The sequence below is a fragment of the Chiloscyllium punctatum genome, chromosome 3, assembly GCF_047496795.1.
Source record: "Chiloscyllium punctatum isolate Juve2018m chromosome 3, sChiPun1.3, whole genome shotgun sequence".
In the NCBI taxonomy this organism is placed as follows: Eukaryota; Metazoa; Chordata; class Chondrichthyes; order Orectolobiformes; family Hemiscylliidae; genus Chiloscyllium; species Chiloscyllium punctatum.
Genome location: NC_092741.1, coordinates 158,129,812 through 158,143,516, shown reverse-complemented (window position 1 = coordinate 158,143,516; position 13,705 = coordinate 158,129,812). Strand labels below are relative to the sequence as shown.

The window sequence follows — 13,705 nt, the reverse complement described above, 5'->3', positions numbered from 1 at the left end:
TCACAGAAGCGCTTCACAGGAGGCTCCCAAGCACTGAGGATGTCACCTAGACAGGGGACGAAACGTCTGCAACACAAATTCCCAGCTTGGCGAACAGAACCACATTAACATCCGCTACATTACATGTGGCAGCTTCCTAGGTAGTGATACCTGAGCTTCTCAATTTCTGATCTCTGTACTCGCACAATTAATGAGAACCCCTTGGTCTGGGAATCCATTTCAGCAATATGTTTTATTTTCTCCAAGCAGATTGCCTTTTATTCCACTACTTTCCCTTTGGAGACAATTTTGCAAATCCTTTGAGTTACCATCCTATCATCTTCACAAGCTCTGGACAAATTGTACAGTTCAATAGACTATTATTATTTTATCTTTCCAGTTATAATAAAACATTTTATTCCAGGAATTAACATTTTTTTCAGTTGTACTTTATCTGAGGTAGCATTTCTTCCTCTAAAATAATTTGCTCAATTATGCTACACATTTTGTACCTATAGAACCTACATCCACTGTTCAATTGTTTTTGTTTCAAAGTTTTTGATGCATACTTTCTCAGATTTTAGAGCAAATTTTTAAACAATTCTTTTGAAATTTCAATCTCTTCTTACTTTTACTGAAGAATTAATTGTCACCAACTAACAATTAATGAGAACAAACTGATTATCTGGAGTACCACAAGAACATCTCAAATTTAAGTCATTGTGTTGACGGACATGTTCCCTTTAATACTTATTTCTCTTCAAAGGGAATTTATTTTTTCTTATATGCATCAAAATGTTGTTTTCCTAGATTTCCTTTTAAATTTCATGCAACTCATAGAATCATAGAGTCATATAGCACGGAAAGAGACCCTGCAGCCCAACCTGCCCATGCTGACTAGGTTTCCAAAACTGTTTTCTTTGATTGATGTAGAATACCAGCTGGATGGATCTTTAAATAATTCATTATTTCTTGTGCCTAATCTTATTGCTTTGAAATGTCTGATACTCAACATTTCATTTGTTTACAGCAGTTCTCCTATTCTCAAGTATTTTGTTTTAGGATGTAAGAAATAGATTGATTGGATTAAGGCTGATCCCATTCTAAAAGGGCAAGGCATTTTCAGTCCATCTCTGTGCTGTAATGTTGAAGGTCTTCAACAAGATTCACAGATTCTTAAAGCTGCTGGAAATCTTGTTGCAGTTGAAGTTCTCCCACAATTCAGATACTTAAAGCTGTTATAATGTACAATCTATAAATAAATTGCTAAAGGTGTGCAGCCACCTGAAGCTGACAGCCAAAATAATTAATTCTCTATTAAATTAAAAAAGGCAAAGTAAATATTCTTGGCCATAATATAGCTCACCATTCCCCTTTTTAAGATAAATACAAAAGCCATTTATCTTGCTTTTTAAACAAAGATAAAACCTATATCCACTGTTCAATGTTTTTGTTTCAAACTCCTTGGTACATTCTTTCTTAGACATTGGGGTGGCACGGTGGCTCAGTGGTTAGCACTGCTACATCACAGCGCCAGGGACCCAGGTTCAATTCCAGTTTTGGGCAACTGTCTATGTGGAGTTTGCACGTTCTCCTCCGGGTGCTCTGGTTTACTCCCACAATCCAAAGGTTGTGTAGGTTAGGTGAATTGGTTGTGCTAAGTTGCCTATAGTATTTAGGGATGTGTGGGTTAGGTGCATTAGTCAGGTGTAAATGTAGGGGAATGGGTTTGGGTGGGATACTCTATGGAGGGTTGGTGTGGACTTGCTGGGCCTGTTTCCACACTGTAGGGATTCTATTCTATGACGTATCTTCAAGCAGTTTTTTTTAAATTTCAAGCTTTCCTTACTTTTACTGCAGCATTAATTGTCACCAATTAACAGTTAATAGGTACAAACCTGATTATCTGGAGTTGAAGGTTCACCCATATATTAAAATAATACTTGCAGGTTCACTCTGGCCATAAAATGAATTGCAGTTTTGACAATTTAACTTCAATAATTCATTCATTCATAATCAAACCTCTATATAAAACTTTTTCAAACTGAAAACAAAACAGGGTAGTACAGCTTTTTTATAGAACAACTATATTATAACATTTGTCCAAAACGTACTTTCTTCATTTAGCTTTCAGACAGCTGTAATTACAAGCTGAACAAATGGTGAATTCTCACAGTAAGACCTGTAACATTCTGACTCCAAACAAAACATGGCATTAGCTCTTTAAAGAGATAGAACACAAATCCCTCACAATTCTTTAATTAATTTGTACTTTACGATAACTCTCTCTTTTATCCTGGAGAGTTGAAAGGACAAAGTAAAATCTCAAAACTAATTACTTCACATCGATCCACAACTTAACTTTATAGAATGTAGAAAAGTGCAGCACAGAACAGACCCTTTGGCCCATGATGTTGTGCCAAGGTTTAATCCTGATGTAAAATATAGTAACTTAACCTACACACCCCTCAACTCACTGCTCTCCATGTGCATATCCAGCAGTCCCTTAAATGTCCCCAATGACTCTGCTTCCACCACCACAGCTGGCAACATATTCCATGTATTCACAACTCTCTGCATAAAGAACTTACCTCTGACGTCTCCTTTATACCTTCCTCCTAATATCTTAAAGCTATGACTCCTCGTAGCAGTCAATCCTGCCCTGGGGAAAGGTCTCTGGCTATTGACTCTATCTATTCCTCTCATTATTTTGTATACCTCGATCAGGTCTCCTCTCTTCCTCCTTCTCTCCAGAGAGAAAAGTCCGAGCTTATTCAACTTTTCTTAATAAGGCATGCCCTCCAGTCCAGGCAGCATCCTGGTAAACCTTCTTTGCACCCTCTCCAAAGACTCTGTATCTTTCCTATAGTAGGGCAACCAGAACTGGACCCAATATTCCAAGTGTGGTCTCACCAGGGACTTGTAGAGCTGCAGCAAAACCTCGCGGCTCTTAAACTCGATGCCCCTGTTAATGAAAGCTAAAACACCATATGCCTTCTTTACAACCCTATCCACTTGGGTGGCAACTTTGAGGGATCTATGTACTTGCACACCCAGATCCCTCTGTTCCTCCACACTGCCAAGAATCCTGTCTTTAATCCTATATTCAGCATTCGCGTTTGACCTTCCAAAATACATCACTTTGCATTTATCCAGGTTGAATGCCATCTCCCATTTCTCAGCCCAGCTCTACATCCTGTCTATGCCATGCTATAGCCTGCAATAGTCCTCGATACTATCGACAGCACCCCCAACCTTTGTGTCATCTATATTCCATTAAATTGACACAATTCCATAATCTCATCCACATCTAAATGTATCCCTATATCCCAAACTCCAGAGGGAAAATCAAACTTTAAACTGGTTAAATATCTCCACCGTAATAAAAATATATTAAATGATATTCAGCAACCAAGAAAAACAATATGCAAGAGCAGATCACAGAGGGTTAACGTTTAATTCAATGACCTGCAGACTCCTTAAAAAATCATATTCAAACAGAAAACATCATTCACACAAGATGAAAACGTACAAACCAAGCTTTGTATACCTCTACACAAGTTTGTATTTATTTTGCCCTTTTACTACTTATGTTCCAACTTTTACTGCTTACTTTCTCCTGATAATTTTCTTTAAATCCAGATTTTTTTCTGCTGTCCTGACCTTGATTGTGGTTTGGTGGGAGTGAGGGACACAGAATATTTTTCCTTTGTGGTCAGACACACATGTTGAAAGGGGAACTTGTCTCCTGTTTACTCAGCAGACACCAGTACCTCCTGCCCAGCCTGTTTCTCTTTAACTCTCAATGTCTGAATTTCCTTGTGAGGTCCTTCAACTGGGTCTCTTTGGCATCATACTCAATGACAGTGACTTCTGCATGGAGAGACTAGATGTGCTGTGCTATTGCATCAAAATCAGTTCCTAACTCTAATTCTGAACTTACCTCTTTATACCATTTATCTCCTAATTTATCTGTTCCAAATGTTCTCTTTTTCCTGAGTCAGTCTGGCTCTGTCGGATTTACCTGACTGACACATATCAAGGCAACATTTACACAAAATCACTAATCCTTCCTCCTCTTTGCCTACAGCTTTTTATCACATTAATTCCTAAAAGTTGTCTGGTTTACTTGATGGATCCCAGCCTTAATCAATTTATTTAGGATCATCATACTTTTATGAGCCAAATGTCCAATGAGTGCCCCTATGGGTCCCAAGTCTAAGTTTCTCTCTGCTACAACTGATATTCCGTTTCTAGTCTGATGGAAATCAACCAATCCTCCTCCCTTTATAATCTAGGGGTTTGCTCTCCAGAAAATGGGGGGAGGTCTCCCTGTTTTACCTCATGGCTAATCATCAATTCACTTCAATTTCCCCTTTGAATAATGACAATTATACCTTCCTGTTTACCCATGGAACTGAAGCACAAATCATGGTTCTGTACTGTCTCTAATTACTGCACCCACAGACCCATTCTCTGATTTGGATCCTTAAATTGGCCCATTGTCAGCTGAGTTTGAACACTGACCTGATGCAATTGGTACTGAAATAAATGTATCCGCTTGGTCTTTGATGCTGATGTTTACTCTGGTGTCACTGATTGATATTATGAGAGTCTGCTCACATTGCCAAATTGTTGCAGCATAAACATCCACTTCCAAGTCTTGTGTTCAGCAAGCAAAGATTTATTTCAGGATGTGCAGGGTACAAGTTTCATCTGGTTACCCAGGATTACTTCTTTCAGCCCAGTTTCTAACTCTCAACTTAATACAGGGCCTCCTCTTATCTCAATCTCAGCCTTGAGTGTACTGGTTTCCATGGCAACCCAGCCTTCAATTGCCCCTGATTCCATTGGCCTGTGTAGCAATGGATAATTATTACACTGAAACCAAGCATAACTGTGCAAAAAATACCATCTATTTTAATTTTTAATGCTATTAAGATTAAGCCCATGTCCCTGTTTCACTCTGTTCCTAGCTAAGCTATTGCAGACAGCAGCAATTTTGGCCGTTACTCAACAAAGTGAAATGTTGCCCTAGTCTCCTGCATTGACAAAAGGAAGACAAATATAATGTGTCCAATGGCCACCTATTATTGTTAACTCTCACTCTTCAGCCTAGTGAGAGAAATAACTCCACGAGGGCTGATATCCTGTCACCAAGTCACTCTTTAATCGTGCATAGTACATGACACTGACCCAGCTAGTTCAGAGCCAGCTCCTAGAGTGAGCAGCACCTCGGACACTCTTGTTTATATCCTGTTTATGTGAGCCAACACTCCCTGACTGGTTAATAGCTGCAATCAGGGAACTCATATTCTATGAGATCTACCTGTCTGACCTCGTTACAAGCATTACGTCAGGGAAAGCGTTACCTACATTACTAACAGGTGGCACTTCCTTTCTTCCTCTCAGAAGCCAACCTGACTAGGCCATCAGTTTTTGCTCATCCCTAGTTGCCCTTGTAAAGGTGTTAGCAAGACATCAGGTGTCAAGAGTGTGGTGCTGCAAAAGCACAGCAGGTCACTCAGCATCCGAGGAGCGGGAGAATCAACATTTCAAGCACAAGCTCATTCCTGATGAAGGGCTTATGCCCAAAACATCGATTCTCCTGCTCCTCAGATGCTGAATGACCTGCTGTGCTTTTCCAGCACCACACTCTCGACTCTGATCTCCAGCATCTGCAGTCCTCACTTTCTACTAGCAAGACATCGCCTTGAACTGCTGTAGACTATTTGGCTGCAGCTACGCCTAAAGTGCTGTTAGGAAGGAATCTGCAGGATTTTAACCCCAAAGCGAAGGAATAATGAGATAGTTCCAAGTCAGGATAGTGAGGGACTTGCAGGAGAACCTGCAGGTGATGATAGAGCTCATAGTTTAGAATGTTCTTTGTAACTTCCATTTACACAGGCTGCCCGATGTTAATGACGATGATTTTGGATGAATGGCTGAGTGTGGCCTAACCATTGTTGTTTCCTACGTCTGGGTCAATGCTGTGTGTTCCATGTATTTAGACTTTGCTGTAGCAGTCTGTTACAGCTGAGTAACCTGTTCAATAATTCCAGAGGACAGACAAAATTTTGCTGGGGATTATAGGTTAGAAGGATGAGGGAACAACAGCAGATTTCTTTCCTTATCAGATACATTTACATTTTATTCAGATACATTTACATCAGATACATTTTATTCAAATACCAGCATTACGGAGATTATATTTCAGTTGTCTTAATTAATTGAACTAAAATTTCACAAATTGTCATTTTGACCCTGAGCGCTGAGAGTACTAGCTTGGACCTTTAAATTGCCAGCTCAGTGGCAGAACAAATATACCCCCACCCCGTCCCCACCTCCAACTTCATCACCTCCACACCCCCACCCCCACCTCCATTCCCCCATTCTCCACCCCCATCTTCCCCCCCCCCACCCATCTCCCACCCCTCCCCCCATCCATCACCCAGTTCCCTCCCCCCTCCTCCTCCCCTCCCCACTTCCAACCCCTCCCCACCTCCATCCCCTCCCCACCCCGACCCCCTCCTCCACCACCACCTCCACACCCACCCTCCAGCCCCGCCCTCACCTTCTCTTCCACCTCCAACACCAGCGCCTCCAAATCATTGCTGGTGATGTCCACATCATACAGTTAAAAATATCAGAAATAATTCTACGTCTTTGCTTTATTCCCATAGTTCTGCTACAAATGTTGATCTAATTTTGTTTTTAAGATGCAATGGTCTTTATCTGTTCTGCTCTCCGGCAAAATATTCCTTGCTGGAATGATTCAGGAAGCTTATTACAATACTAAATGTATACTGACTGGAGGAGTCTTGTGAAATTGATCTGCCCCAGTGCCTTACTTCTACTTTCATGAGTAATGCTTGCTTCCTTCTGGTCTACTTGGCAGGAGTTCAGCAGAACATCATAACCGAAGGCAGAATTTTTCCAGACCCCTGTCAACAGATTTGAATTCTAATACACAGAACTTTTACTCAAACGACTCACTTTGTGTTTGAATTTTTAACGCATGTGTAACTCCTTGAGTCTTTCCCTTGTACTCTCACTATCCCCGTATTTCCATGGAGTATACTGTAACCGGCCAAGCTTAGAGTGTGGAAGGCTGTGAAACATCTGCTGACATTTCATAGGCTGATGGGTGAGCCCAAACTGTCTGGGACTATCTAAAAGTCCATCTGTATCTCTATACGGACTGGGTGGTGTAACCCAGCTGGTTTTCTGGCAATGCCTTGTGCATGGGTGGAGAATAGGCAAATGTTCATCCTGACAGTAGATAACCCACCCATCGATCCAAGTCTGCTATCCTGGGATGGAGATTAAACTGATGTGACTCTGTGTAAGGACAGAGTGATGTTGTGACAGCTCTGTCACCACCTGATCCCCCAAAACGAGGTGGCAGCTTTCTCAATTTCTACTTGAGTAGCATTGAGCTGTCACAGATATTCCTACCAGAGGCTCCATCACAGTGAGTTTTTTGTGGTTGTTGCAGCATTCCTGGGATTCTACAGACTGCTGCTAAAACTGATTAAAGCCAAGAATGGCCAAGAGTGTGGTGCTGGAAAAGCACAGCAGGTGAGGCAGCATCCAGGGAGCAGGAGAATCAATGTTTCGGGCAAAAGCCCTTCAACAGGAAGCCAAGAATGCTCAGGAGGCAGAATTGGTGGAGGGCTGAGTCTAGGCAGCTTGTGGGGCTGAAGGATACAACAGAATTGGTGGAGGGCTGAGTCTAGGCAGCTTGTGGGGCTGAAGGATACAACAGAATTGGTGGAGGGCTGAGTCTAGGCAGCTTGTGGGGCTGAAGGATACAACAGAATTGGTGGAGGGCTGAGTCTAGGCAGCTTGTGGGGCTGAAGGATACAACAGAATTGGTGGAGGGCTGAGTCTAGGCAGCTTGTGGGGCTGAAGGATACAACAGAATTGGTGGAGGGCTGAGTCTAGGCAGCTTGTGGGGCTGAAGGATACAACAGAATTGGTGGAGGGCTGAGTCTAGGCAGCTTGTGGGGCTGAAGGATACAACAGAATTGGTGGAGGGCTGAGTCTAGGCAGCTTGTGGGGCTGAAGGATACAACAGAATTGGTGGAGGGCTGAGTCTAGGCAGCTTGTGGGGCTGAAGGATACAACAGAATTGGTGAAGATCTAAGGTCATGGAGAGATTTCAAGACAAGGATGAGAATCTGAAAAGAAAGGTGTTTGCTTCACCAGGAGCTACTGCAGATCAGTGACCGCAATGGAAATGGGTGACTGGAACTGGGTGTACATTTCAACATGGCTTCATGGGGTTTGTGGATGCCTATGAGGAACATGTTGGAGATAATCAAATCTCGGACTAACAAAGATATGGCTGAGGATTTTAACTACAGAAAAACTCAGCCAGGGACAGCAGACAGGAAAAGAACAAGGAAAAGTGATAATAGTGGAAATAACCTGTAATTAACAAAGCAATCAGTTTAGTCCCAATGCAGATTAGACAACAGCTACCATGGGGTTACTTTGTAAAGTTTCAATGATTTGGCCTGCAGTGCAATCTCTTTCTTGTGGAAATATCAAACTCTTAGTTAATAGAGATGTGCAGCACAGAAACAGGCCCTTCGGTCCAACTCGTCCATGCTGACCAGATATACCAACCAATCTAGTCCCACCTGCCAGCACCTGGCACAGCCTAAACCCTTCCTATTCATATACCCCTCCAGATGCCTTTTAAATGTTGCAAGTGTACCAGCCACCACCACTTCCTCTGACAGCTCATTCCATACACGTACCACTCTCTGAGTGAAAAAGTTGCCCCTTAGGTCTCTTTTATATCTTTCCCCTCTCACCCTAAACCTATGCCCTCTAGTTCTGGACTCCCCAACCCCAGGGAAAAGACTTTGTCTATTTATCCTATCCATGCCCCTCATGATTTTATAGATCTCTATATGGTCACCCCTCAGCCTCTGACGCTCCAGGGAAAACAGCCCCAGCCTATTCAACCTCTCCCTATAGCTCAAATTCTCCAACCCTGGCAACATCCTTGTAAATCTTTTCTGAACCCTTTCAAGTTTCGCAACATCTTTCCAATAGGAAGGAGACCAGAATTGCACGCAATATTCCAACAGTGGCCTGACCAATGTCCTGTACAGCCGCAACATGACCTCCCAATATACTCAATACTCTGACCAATAAACGAAAGCATACCAAACACTTTCTTCACTATCCTATCCACCTGCGACTCCACTGTCAAGGAGCAATGAACTTGCACTCCAAGGTCTCTTTGTTCAATAACACTCCCTAGGACCTTACCATTAAGCGTATAAGTCCTGCTAAGATTTGTTTTTCCAAAATGCATTTTTCATTTATCGAAATTAAACTCCATCTGCCGCTTCTCAGCCCATTGGCCCATCTGGTCAAGATCCTGTTGTAATTTGAGGTAACCTTCTTTGCTGTCCACTACACCTCCAATTTTGGTGTCATCAGCAAACTTACTAACTGTACCTCTTTTGCTCACATCCAAATCATTTATATGACTGATGAAAAGTAGAGGACCCAGCATCAATCCTTGTGGCACTCCACTAGTCACAGGCATCCAATCTGAAAAACAACCCTCCACCACCACCCTCTGTCCTCTATCTTTGAGCCAGTTCTGTATTCAAATGGCTCGTTCTCCCTGTATTCCGTGTGATCTCACTTTGCTAACCAGTCTCCCATGGGGAACCTTGTCAAACGCCTTACGCTTCTCTTGCTTCATCTGTTTCTGTCGCATTCAAATCTTCTCAATAGAATTTGAGTCCTCCTGAATTTCTCAAAGACTTTTCTCCATTGTTTTAAAAATAGTTTTCTCTCTTTGTTCCCAAGATTTCTGATTAAACGCTACTCTTTCTCTGTGAGAATCTACTGACTAAGGGCTAGGCAATGTGATTCAACTTCCCAGAAACACTGACAGAACTCTACCTTGTTGCTGAGTAACCAGTACATCACCTGCTTGGACCCTTCTCAACAGCCAGAAGATGATCAATTAACGGCTGCCCTGGTTCCATCAAGGCTACTTCAGGTGAAAGGGGCTTCCACTCAGAACGTACCTGGTCAGTTCATGTTGGTATTAATTGACAGGAACCTTTGCCTTTCTGACAAGATGACATACTTTGATGGGACCCTGGAAGCTTTCTGATGGAGCACTGTTTCACAGTCTCTAGTTCTAAAGTGAATGCAGTTCTGTTCTCTGAGCTTGTGCTTTGTGTGGTCAGATGGAATGATGTTTCATCTTCAGAAAGGTCAGCATCCTCTCCCTGCACTGGTATAGGGAGATGCTGCATTTCAATCAGCCAGAAGGAAGGAAAAGTACTAGGGGAGGCTTTTATTGTGAATAGTGAGTGAAGAGATGAGTGAAATGCTCACAGCAACTGCAGTTTGTCATCTTAAGTGTCTGGGGTTAGGCAGAAGCAAGAAAGGGAGAATACAATGTTAAGAGGTTGTATGCAATGTCCAATCCATCATTGCCACTTGTTTGATGAACATTAACCCTCTCCCCATGATCTCAGTTTGTACAACTGACCTGAAGATACAAATGAAAGTTCGGTAGAAGTTTGTTGAAGAAGTTGTAATTGCTATTTGGCAGTAGGGTATTAATTGCTTCAGTGAAGTATGTCCACCTCCAGTTGGGAGAAGGTGTACAGACAGCTCCTGGTTTGTCCAGTGAGTGGTAAACGAGGATGGTACAAGATTTGGATGGCAACTTGATTGATGCGTTTTGCCTTTGAGGTGGGAGAGGTCACACATTTTGAAGAAGTCTGTGTGTTACTACCTCGTGTGTAATATTCTGCTGCTCTAGCTATCAATATTGTAACTGTGTTCAAGAGTGTTCGTCTGGTAATTCATACAAGATTTCAGGTGTGACAAAATGATAGTTAGAGGTGCAGAGTGTGTGTGTAGGAGGGGGTGGAGGTTGAAGTGTGACAACGTGAATGTACAGAAATAAAGGGGAACAGGTAAGGGAAATGGCACGGTTACTAGGACTGCAAATGGTGCAGGTACAAGGAGAGATTGGTTGAAGTGAGAGACGAGAATCCTACTTTGGCAGCTCTGTTGAAGACATTGAATGTTTTTGAATCTTACAGCATGTCCTGCAAACTAAACATCTCATGTGTATCTCTTCAGCAACCTCTTCCCAATGGACATGGAGGGCTTTCAGATGTCATGGCATTTCACCTCTTCTACCCAGTGCCTGAGTCCAGGAACATCCAGTCACAACCATTTCTTTCTTTGTAACAATTGCACATCGCAGTTCTCCCTCAAGATGTTTTGCCAGTTTTAAAGGCAACAAAAGGCCTGTTTTCTCTCAGCAGGCAGATACAGAGAGTTCGGAGCATTAGCCACTGCACCGTGACTCTTTGTAATGAGCATTTAGCAGCATTGTCCCAGCATTACCTGCACCGTGTGCACACCCACTGAACCCACAGTGGTCCCTGTAAGCTCCCTTTTAGGTGCGGGTACATTTCTCAGCTGTAATTGCACTGTCCCATCACTGTTTTTCCACCGATCTCACCATCTTTTGAGCATTTACTCCCATTCTTTGTTTTCCTCTGAAAATATGTCACGTTTCAGTTTGTATTAAATTATAATTACCATTGACCATTCATCATCATCTTACTATCCTTTCCTATCTACCTCACAGTTTGCCAAACTTTGTGTTAACATCAAGCATGTTGATCTTTATTATTTGTGCATTCCTCCTCTCTTCAGTTCTCTGAATGAAGGCAGCTCTGACCTGCAGTGATCCAGCCTCTGCATTGGCCAAAGCAAGGAGGTGCAGGGTGGATTCCAGTACTACTCCAGCTAGAACCAGGATTGAACCCTTTTGGATTGGCTCTCAGCTTCTACAAGGAGTCAGCGTTGCTGTGGCAACATGATTTCATATACGGTTGTATTCCAGAGCTAGAGATGGTGATGGTAGATGCTCCCATTTCCCTTTCACCAGCTGGGACTGATTCTCTTTCAATCATTCTGCCTGCCATTGGTTGTATGTTGGAGGGATTTACAAGTTGATGAAAAACCTATTGAACTGTGCTATGAACAACACTTCCTCCTGCACCAAGTCCTGGATTGGGACCTGACCCCATAGCTTCTGACTCAAAGGCATGGACACTACCCACTGCACCACAAGACCTCCCCGTTTATGCATATCCAGAACAAAATTGGACGCCACACTGGTCCCTGTGGTATCCTACTGCTAGCCCATTAATTCTGATCCTTTCTCATATGAAAGATATACCGTTTCCATTCACACGGTTACACTCTTCTTCCACCGAATGCCTACATTTTAGTAACAATCCTACCTGTGGGATGCCTTCACAAGTACTTCTGCTGCATTCCTTTACATGACCCATTGGTTTTTAAAAATACAGTACTTTTAAACTTGTGAAATAAAATAGGATCATACAACCTTCCAGCTTAAAAAGCCAACCAGTCCATCGCAACTATTGAATTGACTGTCTCATTGAGATCCCGCCACCACCGTCCGCTCTTCACCAGCCCCCTGCAGGTTAGTCCCCTTCAGAACATTTCCGTAGGTTCAGGCACTTTGAAACAGTTGCTAATTTCATCTCAGATTGTGGATTCTGAGAGAGTGGCCAAAATCAATTTATTAACTACAAACTTTATTCCCTCAAACAAATCAACTACATCAATAATTATACATTAGTTGGACCTATCAATTCATAGATTCTCCATTTTATGTGAATTCACAGCCCAAATCACAAATCCAAATTCATGCAAATATGTTGTTTGGTGTAAATTCCTCGAATGAAATGGTAATAAGTCCAACACAAAATTAAATGTTGCTGTTGATGCTGGGAGTTACATTGTTGATTGTTCATGCTCATGTCCAGACTAATAATGTCTGGATATTGTGGATCACATCAGGAACAATCGAGGACTCTGGGTTTGTACTCGATGGAGTTGAGAAGGATGAGGGAGGATCAGATTGAAACTTGAAGAATACTGAGAGGCCTGGATAAAGTGGGTATGGAGAAGATATTTCCACTAGTCGGAGAGACCAGGACCCGAGGGCTCAGCCACAGAGTGAAGGGGATGACCCTTTATAACGGAGATGAGGAGGAATTTCTTTAACCAGAGGGTGGGGACTCTGTGGGACTCATTGCTGTGGAAGCCTGGTTATTGAGTGTACTTAAGACAGAGATAGATAGGTTCTTGATTGATAAGGGGATCAAAGGTTATAGAGAGAAGGCAGGAGAATGAAATTGAGAAACATATCAGTGATGGAGTAGCCACAATGGGCCAAATGGCCTAATTCTGCTGCTATTGCTAATGGTCTTATTGTAGAAGTCCCTGTTATTGTTTTATGGTGCTCTGATTTCCTAATCATTCATTAGTTTGTTCCTTATATAAACTCACTTCATTAGAATTCCAATTTATGCTCTCAGAATGTGATACAGTAATATAAGAGAGAGCCACAGATGAGCTGAAAACCATTAAAGGTGCAAGCAGCCGACAGACTTAAGAATGAGCACAATATTTTCAATATTCTGAACATCTACTTTCAGTACTCCGAAGGAAAGACATGAGCAACCTGCTCTCTTCAAACAAAGATATTACAAATATCATCAATCATTGCCACATAAATGAGTCAAGCTAAACAGGTTCAAACCAACTTACTCCCCAAGGCTCAGTGGTATTTATTCAAGAACGGCGAGAGGAGCAAGGGTTCATCTGCTTGAGATCTGAG

At 42.3% G+C, this 13,705-nt stretch overlaps 1 protein-coding gene across 13 annotated transcripts in view; it reads left to right on the top strand.

The window, feature by feature from the left end:
• dtnba (dystrobrevin, beta a) overlaps positions 1–13,705 on the top strand; it is a 516,323-nt gene that overhangs the window by 494,647 nt on the left and 7,971 nt on the right. The gene's annotated exons all lie outside the window — the stretch shown is intronic.